Here is a 14,177-nt window from a genome sequence, read left to right on the forward strand (position 1 = left end):
TTTGGTACGTTTTCCTCCGCCATTTTTTACCCCCCGGAGCGCGGCGGGCGAGAGTTGACCGATTTTTGCGGCTTAAGCGAGAGAGGTAGGAGCATTCGAGAGTATAACGGAGTTTGACTCTCCGGCCCGTTATGCGCCGATGATTGTAGCCGATATGGAGGACCGGATGCCGGTATGTGATGGGGTTGGATCCCTATCTAGTTGATTGTTGCATGGCTATGGCGGCGCGGTGGTATGGATATCGCCCGATTACAAGCTTATGCACAGGGCGTAGAGGATCGGCATAGGGAGGACCAGTCTAGTAGGGAGTATGACAGGAGACGGCCCAAGAGGGCTAGATTTGAGGGATATTCGGAGATTCCCGAGGTGGACGTTCTCGGCGAGTCCGGTGGGTCCCTCCCTCCGTCGGGCGGGGTACACGGTTTGTCGGCGGGCGTTTTGATGACGCGAGTCCGTGCGGGGCCGACCGAGATTTCGGGGCATCGGGCCGCGGATGAGTAGGGGTTCGGGTCGGTCTAGGCCACCTATGCCCCGGTGCACGTATTGTGGTAAGCCCCGCCGGGGGGGTGCTACCGCCGCTACGGCGCCCGCTATTTTCGCCCTCTGTGGTAGCCCGGATCACATTGTGAGAGAGTGCCCGTTCAAGGGCGGTTCAGGTGGCTCAGCCCAGCCCACGGGATCAGTTGCTGGCTCGTCTTCTCCCTCAGTGGCCCCGCGCCCCACGGGGCGGGGTATGCCAGCCGGCAGGTCGCGGCAGGGGTCGCGGCGGAGCACCCAGTGCGAGCGGTCCTTCGAACCGCCTATATGCGTTGACTGGTCGGCAGGACCCAGATGCGGACCCAGGTATGTAATTAATCTCTTTCTGGAAAACACGTGCATTTGATCCGTATTGTGTTCTGGTTAATCATATTCTGCATCTCTGATCGCGATTCTGTACGTCATATTTCTATGTCCCTGTGTTCGGTGAAATTCAGTTTAATATGCCTCTGTACGTTCAACTCTGATCATAGTTCTGTCTGGTATACTTTGGTGCGTCTGATTCTGATCTCAAGTCGGTCTGATAAATTTCTGTATATCTGACTCCGATACGAATCTGTCTGATATGTTTCTGTATGTCCGCCTCTGATTACGAATCTGTCTGGCATGCGTCTGTACGTACGACCCCGCGTGAATACGTACGATATATGTGTCTATACATCCGATTCGATTTCGAAATTCGTCCGATAAATCTCTCGTATGTCCGACCCCGATTATGGATCCGTCCGATATACTTCGTGCGTACGGCTTTGATTTTAAAACCGCCTAAGACGACGATGGATTATGCTTTTGTCTGTCGCACTTTTGTGCTTCTGATTCCGGATATGACTCCGTCTGATGTCCGTTTGATCTTCTGGTTCTGGTTAAGATTCTGTCCGCCGTATGTCCGACTTAAGATGGCACGAATAACCCTAACACGGTGACATCGAAGAAAGATGGATGAAGTTGGAAAATGGCAAGTAGACCTCCCCGACTGATTTCGATTTACCATGAGGTTGAATTAACATTCGAGGACGAATGTTTTAAAGGGGGGGAGGATGTTACATCCGGCATTTTTGCGTATCCGAAAATTTGGAAGTAACCTTGACTTGCAAGGAATGAGGTCAAGTTTGGATTTCTCTTAGTATGTGTATGTTGGTTATGGAAGTATGGATGCTAGAATATTGGAGAAGGCCTAAGGGCAAAATTGGAATTTTGGAAATTTATTTCGGAAATTGCAAAATGTGATTCATGAAGATTTGGGCTCAAAAAAAATAGGAAGCAAGGCCCAAACAAGGGAGGCCAACCGGCCATGTTTGGCCCAAATCCATTAAATGGGCATGTGTTGGTCATGTGCCTCAATTATCTTATATATGCAAGACTTGTCTAGAAAATTCATGAAACAAAAAAAAAATTGAGAGCTTAAGCCAAAGAGGCCTTCGGCCGAACCAAGAACAAGAGGAAAAAAAAAAAAAGAAAAATTCTCAAGCCTTCAACTTTGATTCAAGAGTTGTAATTTTCTTGGATTCTTGTTAAGCTCAAGGTTTTCTACAAAGTGATATAAGCATCTTGGCAAGAAAGTGCTTCCTTTGGACAAAGAAGGTGAAGAGTTTGATTGAAAAGGTAAGAATTAATGCATTTTCTTAGGTTATGATGGTTGGTTAATGTTGTAATATGTAGAAATGAGAAGAAACTATGAAAATATGGAAGTTTGCATGATAGGTATTCATGCATGTATAGGGCCGTGTGTGTGTGTGTTGGTTCAAATGAGATGTGTTGAATTTTATGTTGTAATCTAGTGTGTTTATGGTGTAATCTATATTGGAAATGAAAGTAGAATGAATTTGATTGAATTGGAAAAATGGGAGGTGGCCGTGAGCCATGGTTGGGGAATGGAATCGAATTGTGTGGTTTAATGTGTTAGTTGTGTAGTTATGATCTTTGTATTGTAAGTATAGGAAAAATGATGTAAGTTTGTATGAAAATGGAATGTGGAAGTTTATGTTGATTTAGTATGAATTTATGAAATAATGGGAATGAAATGTTTAAGGTGTAAAATATGAATAAGGTTGATGAATATGGATGATGGAAATGTGTTATGAACTTGTATGTTAAAGATTGGAAGAATTGAATAAATTGTGGTTTTGGTGGAAAGTTTACATGTTTTGTATACTTTATGTATATCTTGTATATGTGTGGTAGAAACGTTATGATATGTTTCCGAATGGAACTATAATGAGTTTGGTTAGTATGTTGAGATTGAATTGGAAATATGAAGTTGAAAATGGAAGTTATGACATTATGTTGGAAAAATGACCAAATAGGCCATATTGTGTTCGTTGTGTTGTTGGTGTTGTTGTTGGTTTGTTGTTGGATATTACGAGCCGAGAGTTGAGTCTCGGGGATGTCATAATTATAGGGGAAGTCTTGCCGAAATTTCGGTAGCCAAGTATGACTCTAAGATTGAAATGTTAGTTTGCATGAATAGTAATTGGTAAGAATGACCATTTGCGTTTTTTGGACGAAACGGGAATTGAGATTGGACGCGCGTAAGGCGAAATCCCAGGTATGTAAAGCCTTGCCCTTTTATCTTTCTTTGGCATGTTCGAGTCGACGAGCTTGACGGCGAGCCTCGATGACATTTACGCTTCTCGTAATCCGAGATTGAATTTAGCGCAAAATCCGTCAAGATTGAACCCTTTTCTTCTAAAAATTGACCTATAAGTATGTAACCTCCATAAATGGAGTCGAAACGTTCTAAAATGATTATGGACGACTCGTAAGGTGTATTATCTATAATTTACGTACTTTATTAAGGTTGGGTCCGAGGTGGGCCCACAATACCTTGATACTCCGGTATGGTTCAAATTGGTCTATTTTTGTCCGTTTTTCATAAGTAGCTCTTAATTATGTTCGTCCGCAAACTAATGAGCATTATGACTATCTATACGTACCTTGACATTAGTCCGACATCCGGAACGATTTCGGACACCGTTCGATATAATCCGATTACTTCGATTCGATCTCGTTTCCCGGACTATTTCAGCTTTATTCGGTACCGTACACGTCGGTACGTATGTATATGGTTTCGCATTTGTCCGTTCGTGGATGCCTCAATGGTTCCTTCACCGCGCCGGGCCGGTTTCGTGATTCGTGCACCTCATTGCATTGTTCACCGCGTCCCTCGGATTGTGCGGGCCGGGATCTCGTATTTGATATGGTCTGATATGACCTGCTATGATCTGATTATGTGATGTTACGGGGATGGCGGCCGGGATGGCATATGACTTGATTCTGTCTGTCCACCGCGTCCCGTACTACGAGGGCCGGGTTCTGTTACCGCGTCCCTTATTAAAGGGCCGGGATACGTACGTATGTGAAAGAAATCGATATGTACGTCCGTATGTGATTATGACTGCGTGCATGATTACGTACGTTCGGTTCCGTATGTCCGATTTGGATTACGACTCGTCCGTCACATACATCCGACTCGACTTCCGAGACTCCGATTACGATCCGTACGTAATTATGATTCGTCATTTATGACTTACGAGATTCGTACGTCTGCCTCCGAGAGTCGTCCGTACGCTCCGTAAGTCCGAGAACGCGTGTGATTCGGTCCGTATGCTCTGTTAGTCCGATCCTGCTACGATTTCGATTCTGTCCGCACTGTTTTGGTATTTCTGTCTGTTACGATTTTACATATCTGATTCTCGTTATTATAATTATGTATGTTATGTTTCCGCTTTACATACTCGGTACATCTTCGTACTGACCCCCTTGCTTCTCGGGGGCTGTGTTACATGCCCGCGGTACGGACGCGGCGTGATCCGCCCCCGTATAGGACTTCGTCCGTTGTGGAGGAGCTCCCTTTGATCCGGAGCCGATATTTTTGGTATATATTTTTTTCGTTGTTCATATGTTACGTATATATATATATATGACTATTTGGGTACGGCGGGGCCCGTCCCGTCTTTTGATCTCGATTACGTATGTTAAGGTCCTGGAACATATCGCGAGGTGTGGGTTGTCAACTTTGGTTTGGTACGTATGTGTGAGTTTGCGGTTTTGTCCGTTATGATAGCCTCGACGGCACGTACGTATGATTAAGTATGTATATGTATATGTATACGTATGTTTGAGCGATACGCCTTAGGTTTGTATGGATTACGCACTCGACTCGCGCAAAGACCGTGAGGAAATGGAGCTCACCAATCCAACTGAACGTCTTCCGCAAACATCATCTACCACAACTGCTGGTACCGCGCGGTACGAAACGGTACTCGAAGAAAGTGGTTCGGAAGACGTGAACGTGTACCGAGTATGCAAAGTGGGTGAAGTACAGTAAAACGGAGTCATAATCAGTAAAGTGAACCAAACGCGAGCATAATAAGCCGAATACCAAGATACTTACATCTCGACCTCCAAATCATACAAAAGCGGTAATAAAAGAGACAAAGCGTAGGATAATCATAATGTCAAAATGTTTCTCGCTTTTTGAAAAACATTTTTGTCTCGTATATACGGAAACTCAAACATACCATATGAGCTGACATTATCCGATTGCCGAGGAATGTACGGCCTGATCCATATATAACATAATAATCATAAACGTACCGTCATATTATCATACATCATATCACATATCACCTTGTATCATCAGATCATCACATCTCATATCATCGAATCATCACATATCACATACCACATATATACACATATCGCGCTCAAATATCCAACATGTCAATATCACACATACACACATACCTACGCCAAGAATCCAGCGACAATATCACATATACACATACCGCGCCAAGAATCCAAATGTCATGTCACACACATTTCCTATGTCAAGTATCCAAGCGTACAATATCGCACATACACATGCTGCTGGCCAAGAATCCAAATGTCATGTCACAAAATTCTCATGTCAAGTATCCAAAGGACAATATCACACATACCTATGCCCGGGACTATGGAAAATGTAACAATGCACGCACGAGTAGAATCACAAGTAACCAAATACAATTTAAAACATTTACAAAGACTTAATAGGTTATTTGAAACGAACCATCATTTACAAAGCTAAAACAATAGTAAATCAAGTTCTTTTCCGAATATTACTCGAAAACGTATCAAACCGAACTTCAGAAATCATAATCACGTATCAAAATCTCATGCATATGAGCAAATAAATAATTAAGTTACCTTCCAAAATCCGATGACTAAATATGTTTACTGACATCGGAAAGTGCAAAAACAAGTTTCATATTTTATCTTGAATTAGTATACAAAAGTTACAACCTTCTCGAAATCGCTCTTTCCATGTGTCAAAATGTATTACCAATCTCAATCGAAGTAGTTAAAATAACTATTTTATAGTAACTGAGCTATGCCAAAAATTCTCTTTTCAAAATCACACGAATATACCAAACAGCGACATAGTGAGATCTCGCGAATGCGCGGCCCCACCTCACTTCAAATCGAGGCTAAGCAGACTCCCAAACTATGGTCGTTAGCCTTTACGAAGTCATATACAAAGAATTTGTGTGCCCTCCAATATAATTGGGCAAGCTACGGATGTTTAAGCACTTATTTCAACAAAACAAGACATTTTTAATTCAACCCTACCGAATGAAAAAGGGCCAAATGTAGTTTCTGATTCCGAGGAAACAGTCGTCCCCAAAACTCGTATCTTAGCCTAACATACCTAGGACATGCCAAGAGAAGGAAAGAGCAAGCTTTACATACCTTATTCGCTTTTTAGGCTTGTCTAAATTCAACTCCCGTTTCTCCAAAATCCGCAATTGGTCGCAATTACCAAATGTCATTTGTAAGCCTTAAGAATACAAGTTGGAAGTAATGCTTGTCTACAAAAATTTCGACAGCATTTTCCCTATACATTCAACATCCCCGAGAATTTAACTCGGCCAAATCAACAACAACAACACCAACAATCAAACCAGCAACCTCAATAATCAATTGAACTCATTCTAAAGATTATTAATCGCTTCTCTACATAATTCAACAACATACCATTTTGCTCACATTCAAACCAATATCAACGTTCATACGCTTCATTACTAATACAAAACTATTCAAACAATATTCAAAAACACTTTAACGAATTCACACAACGTCCAAACGGCCCAACCAACATACTACATAACCCGAAAGCTTCCAAATTCAATCAAAACTACAACATCACCTTTCTTTCTTCCAAACTCATAAACTAAATCAACATTCCCCACATTAACAACATTAACCATAACAATACAAAAATTATCTTAAAATTACATTATCTTCTCCAATAACCTACAAACGATTCCAACTTCCATTTAAATCATTTCACCGTCATTTTCATTATGGACTCCATGCAACAACAATCAAGGCACTAACTAAAATTTGTTCGTTCTTTAACCACACAAGGGGCTATATTCTACTACCACCCCCTAACTTACCAATCTCATGATTTTCATTCATTTCTTCATACAACCACAACTAGAATGCTACATAAATTAATCCATCACTTCAACACAACACACACCTACACACGGCCACTTGCATATCACACAACCATCATGCAAACGTCCATATTTTCATGAATTCCATCCATTTCCATATACTACAACATACACAAACCTTCAATGACACATAAAAAGATTAAAACTCACCTTCTCCATCTTGTTCTTCACTTGGCTAGAGTTATGATTTTGCAACAAAGGATGATTTTCTTGCTCCAACAACTACTTCATGTTGATTAGCACCTTCCAATGAGTAGAAAACATAGAAGAAAATAATTTTTCCATGGACAAATTTTGGTCTTCCATTTTTTTCTTTCTTGGCCGTTTCCTCCTTTTTTCTTAACTTCATTTCTCTTCAAATTTCTTGAAATTTCTAAGAGATAACAAATGATTTAAGATGACTTAAATTAGTCATCTTTCTCTATATATATAATTAATACATGTGGCCTATGGCCCACATGTCACATGCATGGCCACATGACTTTTCTTTTCATGAATTCTTAGTTTCCAAAACTTCATTTTTGGTCCCAAATTTTCATGTAATGCCTACTTTCCATAATTCACTTTTGACCCCAAATTTTTCTTATTCCAATTTTACCCTTGACATTCCATACTAATAAAAAGATGAATTTGCAACTTATGTACTTTTAACAAAATCGAAAAAATTTGCAACCTTATCCTTAACTTGTCGCAACCGACTTGGAATATTCCAACGTACAAAGTACGGGGTATAACATCCTTTCCCCCTTTAGAACATTCGTCCTCGAATGTTCAACTAATCGCATAGGGTCTTAAGGATCTCGGGGGTTTCCTTTATTACCATAGCATGCCATCTCGTGCACAAAATATTCCCCAAACGCTACTCAAACTCACCCCAATACTAGAGCCGTGATGCACTTTTTTTTCTCTTCACCGGTCTAATCCGTCTCGTTCTACGCGACCTATTGAGGTTTCTGCCCACTCCACATACTCTAATTTACCTTAGGCCACTCTAGCTTCGCATTTGCTTCTTATATACCGAATTTGTAAAACTTTGTAAAAACTTCCTGCGGGTCACCCATCCCAAAATTGTTCTCGCTCCAAAGACGCTTAACTTTGAATTTTCGATGAAATACGAAGCTGTAATGCTAATATAATCACGTCTACCTTACCACATAACCTTCAAAGCATAATGCGGAGTAATTTAAAGCCTTTACAGATTTCAACACGCCCTCATAACACAATTACTACTTTAGCCCTCCTTACTCTTGTCTTACTCATACTATTACTTCTTTCTCGATATCCGCCGTACTCATAGCTTAGTCAAATCTTACCATTACGGTGGACACGGCCTTTCAAGTCGGATTACAAATCCACATCTCATTTTCTCTTTATTTCTGGGAAAATTTCGGCAGAGTTTCCTCTATATTTCTTACTATCTCAAAACCTGTATGCAGGGAAATACCAACAATGTCTCACAGGGCCAACACATATATGTATATAAATATATCGTATCATATCGCAGCCACACAGGGCTCCCAATATCATCAACGGTACAAAAATTATGCCAACACAAGTAGCACTCGTTACACTTTACTTTCTTGTTTACTTTCCCCTTTAGTCTTCAACTTGTATTTCAATCGTAAATTCAATATCTTTGCCAACATATATCTTTCATACCTTTACTTACTGCACGTACTTTGTGACTTCCAACATCATCAATCATTTTCTTCATCGTTGTCATTCTTCAACCCCGCAATCACAAATCGGGTAAGGAGTCCCGTCTCTATGACTTGGCTATATGGCACGACCATCTCGTATGTGAAAAGAAGAGTAACCACCCTAGATGCCCGTAGCCTCCTGTTTATAAGTGTGGCGCGCAACACACCATAAACAAGACTCTACCGGACACGACTTTGCGTACAACCCCTAGGACGAACTGCTCTGATACCACTTTGTCACACCCTTAATCCGGTAGGGTGTGATGGGCACCCGACCCTTACCTAGGGCCGAGCGAACCCACTGACTTTCGTAATTCTCACAATCATACGGGGCCCACAAACATAACATAAGTACATAGCGAAATTTTTTTTTTTCAGAAAACAAACATGCCTTTCGTTTTATCGAAGCAGACAAAATCTGTAACATACAAAACTTGTAACACAATACGTAATAATACATCGGCTTGCATAGCCGATTACATAACTGACATCTTATACCCACGACACTGTCTGCAAAGTCTCTACCATAACTTCAGATACCATACAAGCACTCTGACTCGGCAGCACTCCGGAGGAAATGGAGCTCGCCAATCCAACTGGAACGTCTTCTGCAAACATCATCTACTCATCTGTGGGTACCTGCGCGGCATGAAACGCGGCCCGAAGAAAGGGGTCGGGCGGAATGTGTCGAGTATGCAAAGCAGGAAGTACAGAAAACGGAGTCATAATCGAAGTAAAGTGCACCAAACGCGAGCATAATAAGCCGAATACCAAGATACTTACATCTGACCTCCAAATCATACAAAAGCGGTACAGGAGACAAGGAGGATAATCATAATGTCAAAATGTTTCGCTTTCTGAAAAAACATTTTTGTCTCGTATATACTAAAACTCAAACATACCATATGAGCTGACATTATCCGATTGCCGAGGAATGTACGGCCCGATCCATATATAACATAATAATCATAAACGTACCGTCATATTATCATACATCATATCACATATCACCTTGTATCATCAGATCATCACATCTCATATCATCTAATCATCACATATCACATACCACATATATACACATACTGCGGTCAAATATCCAGCGGTCAATATCACACATACACACATACCGCGGCCAAGAATCCAGCGGCAATATCACATATACACATACCGCGGCCAAGAATCCAGCGGTCATGTCACAGCCCGCGGTCAAGTATCCAGCGGACAATATCGCACATACACATACCGCGGCCAAGAATCCAAATGTCTATGTCACATGCCCGCGGTCAAGTATCAAAATGGACATATCACACATACGGCCGGGACTCGGCGAAAATGTAACAACAGAAGGCACGAGTAGAATCACAAGTAACCAAATACAATTTAAAACATTTACAAAGACTTAATAGGTTATTTGAAACGAACCATCATTTACAGGCCAAAACAGTAGTCAAATCAGGTTCTTTTCCGAATATTACTCGAAAACGTATCAAACCGAACTTCAGAAATCATAATCACGTATCAAAATCTCATGCATATGAGCAAATAAATAATTAAGTTACCTTCCAAAATCCGATGACTAAATATGTTTACTGACATCGGAAAGTGCAAAAACAAGTTTCAGATTTATCGGAATTAGTATACAAAAGTTACAACCTTCTGAAATCGTTCTTATGTGTCAAAATGTATTACCAATCTCAATGAAGTAGTTAAAATAACTATTTTATAGTAACCGGAGCTATGGTCAAAAATTCTCTTTTCAAAATCACACGAATATACCAAACAGAGCGACATAGGGAGATCTCGGAATGCGTGGGCCCCACCTCAGTCAAATTGATGCGGCGTACCCCAAACTATGGTCGTTAGGCCTTACGAAGTCATATACAAAGGATTCTAGGCCCTCCAATATCATTTGGGCAAGCTACGGATGTTTAAGCACTTATTTCAACAAAACAAGACATTTTTAATTCAATTCTCTTGAATGAAAAAGGGCCAAAATGAAGCTCGGATTCCGAGGAGTAGAGTCGTCCCCAAAACTCGTATCTTAGCCTAACATACCTAGGACATGCCAAGAGAAGGAAAGAGCAAGCTTTACATACCTTATTCGCTTTTTAGGCTTGTCTAAATTCAACTCCCGTTTCCTCCAAAATCTGCAATTGGTCGCAATTACCAAATGTCATTTGTAAGCCTTAAGAATACAAGTTGGAAGTAATGCTTGTCTACAGAAATTTCGACAGCATTTTCCCTATACATTCAACATCCCCGACAATTTAACTCGGCCAAATCAACAACAACAACACCAACAATCAAACCAGCAACCTCAATAATCATTCGAAACGCATTCTAGCATTATTAATGCTTCTCTACATAATTCAACAACATACCATTTTGCTCACATTCAAACCAATATCAACGTTCATACGCATTACTAATACAAAACTATTCAAACAATATTCAAAAACACTTTAACGAATTCACACAACGTCCAAACGTGCCCAACCAACATACTACAACCAAAAGCTTCCAAATTCAATCAAAACTACAACATCACCTTTCTTTCTTCCAAACTCATAAACTATATTAACATTCCCCACATTAACAACATTAACCATAACAATACAAAAATTATCTTAAAATTACATTATCTTCTCCAATAACCTACAAACGATTCCAACTTCCATTTAAATCATTTCACCATCATTTTCATTATGGACTCCATGCAACAACAATCAAGGCACTAACTAAAATTTGTTCGTTCTTAACCACACAAGGGGCTATATTCGGCCACCACCCCCTAACTTACCAATCTCATGATTTTCATTCATTTCTTCATACAACCACAACTAGAATGCTACATAAATTAATCCATCACTTCAACACAACACACACCTACACACGGCCACTTGCATATCACACAACCATCATGCAAACGTCCATATTTTCATGAATTCCATCCATTTCCATATACTACAACATACACAAACCTTCAATGACACATAAAAAAAAAGATTAAAACTCACCTTCTTCATCTTGTTCTTCACTTGGCTAGAGTTATGATTTTGCAACAAAGGATGATTTTCTTGCTCCAACAACTACTTCATGTTGATTAGCACCTTCCAATGAGTAGAAAACATAGAAGAAAATAATTTTTCCATGGACAAATTTTGGTCTTCCATTTTTTTTTCTTTCTTGGCCGTTTCCTCCTTCTTCATTTCTCTTCAAATTTCTTGAAATTTCTAAGAGATAACAAATGATGAAGATGACTTAAATTAGTCATCTTTCTCTATATATATAATTAATACATGTGGCCTATGGCCCACATGTCACATGCATGGCCACATGACTTTTCTTTTCATGAATTCTTAGTTTCCAAAACTTCATTTTTTGTCCCAAATTTTCATGAAATGCCTACTTTCCATAATTCACTTTTGACCCCAAATTTTTCTTATTCCAATTTTACCCTTGACATTCCATACCAATAAAAAGATGAATTTGCAACTTATGTACTTTTAACAAAATCGGAAAAATTTGCAACCTTATCCTTAACTTGTCGCAACCGACTTGGAATATTCCAACGTACAAAGTACGGGGTATAACAGGATCAGCTGGCTTTTCTCACTGAGTCCCTTACTAAAAGGCCGGGTACGGTATATATGTATGTATATGACTTCACTCATCGAGTCCCATAATGGGCAGGGTACGGTATACAGAGTATATATATGCATGACTCACGACATAAGGTACAAATACATTGGTATCCCTGGATTATCATACTTATCTCCTGTCATCTTTTCACTCAGTAATGATCTTCATTACTATACTTCATGCTTTACATATTCGGACATTTTCTCGTACCGACCCGCTTCTTCGGTCGCGTTTCATGCCCGCACGTACGAGCACTCGGTTTGGTGATCCTCCGACTGGGACTTTTCATTGGAGAGCTCCATTGTTTCGGAGCTTGAGTCATTTTGGTACGGATCCTTTGATATAGACTTATGCATACCGGGGGTACGGCGGGGCCGTCCCGTCATATATACTATTATACTCTTAGGGGTACGTAGACATATGTGGGTTGTATATATATTTTGGTCAGCTATATCGACGCAGTTCATTTTGGATATTCCCGTATATAGTGGCAATCTTGTCGGCTTGCATATTTTGTTATGTTTTGGTTAGCTGTGACTCCTCAGGAGACAGGTTCATTCTGATATATGACATTATGAGTCTACAGCATGCTTTTACAAATTTCCATATTGTCCTTAGTTTCAGTCTGATTATATCTAGCAGGTTCATATACGAGTGTCCAGCTCGGGCACTAGTCATGGCCCATCGGGTTAAGTCGTGACAAAATATATCATCTTTACATCATTTAACGCACATATGGCATGAAATCAAGTCAAACAACATAAATGGCATGAGATGTAAAGTAGTGTATGCAATGCAAGTGAATAGTATGCAATGCAATAGCCATATGCACCGATATACACACTCTCCTGCAGTAGGTTTCACGGGACCCATGGGGGACTTATGAGGTCCATACACTCACCCGGAATACCATATCTCCCAGATCACATTAGGTCCAAGCCGTTTGGCTGTAATATCATCATCACTCTATCCATGTACCACATCCAATATCCGGCCTCCTAGGCCCCTTTCTCGTATTTCATCAATCAAATGTCTATAATATCATGAAAATATGAATGGATATGCATACACCATGAAAATGCATAATATCAAGTACATATGTCCTTTTCATCGTTTAGACGAGATGTGGAGTGATGAAGGCAAATCAAGTAATTTTTCATAATTATTCAGCCAATAGTGGTCATCATAGCCCAAATAACAACAATCATACCAACCTAAATAGATTTATCCACCATTCCTCATGGCCCGAACGCTAAACACATAATTTCCATCACGTAGCATAATTATTTCATGTTTTAGTTACCCATACAGTTACACCGGTACCCGCACAAGTGCTCGTCACCTCACGAGTACCGGACTCTCAATTTTCCATTACACCCCTTTTATTAAATTAGCCAACACGTAACACTACATAAAGGGTCTAGTAAGTCTCAACTAGCCTTACATTTGAAGTCCCACAGCTCACGAACAGATTGCCTTTCGTTGACCCTTCCAAACGATCCCCGAACTCGATCCGCGCGAAGATTAAGCCTTCCAAAGCTCTACCGCATTTAAATTCATAAAACGAGCTCGATCTAGTCAAAATAGTAATCTATGAAGTTAGACGAGTCCAATGATACTCATATTGCTACACTTAAATCTAAAACCCAAAAACGAACCCAAAAAGCAAATCCCCGGCCCACAAGGGCAAAACTTGAATTTTATTGTAAAATCGATTTACCCATAGCCAACAGGTTCTACATCCAGAAAATCAACCAATTTCATCCATGAATTGACCCTTAAATCAAATGTTTTC

Source organism: Lycium ferocissimum, unplaced genomic scaffold (assembly GCF_029784015.1).
Source record: "Lycium ferocissimum isolate CSIRO_LF1 unplaced genomic scaffold, AGI_CSIRO_Lferr_CH_V1 ctg11544, whole genome shotgun sequence".
Classification (NCBI taxonomy): Eukaryota; Viridiplantae; Streptophyta; class Magnoliopsida; order Solanales; family Solanaceae; genus Lycium; species Lycium ferocissimum.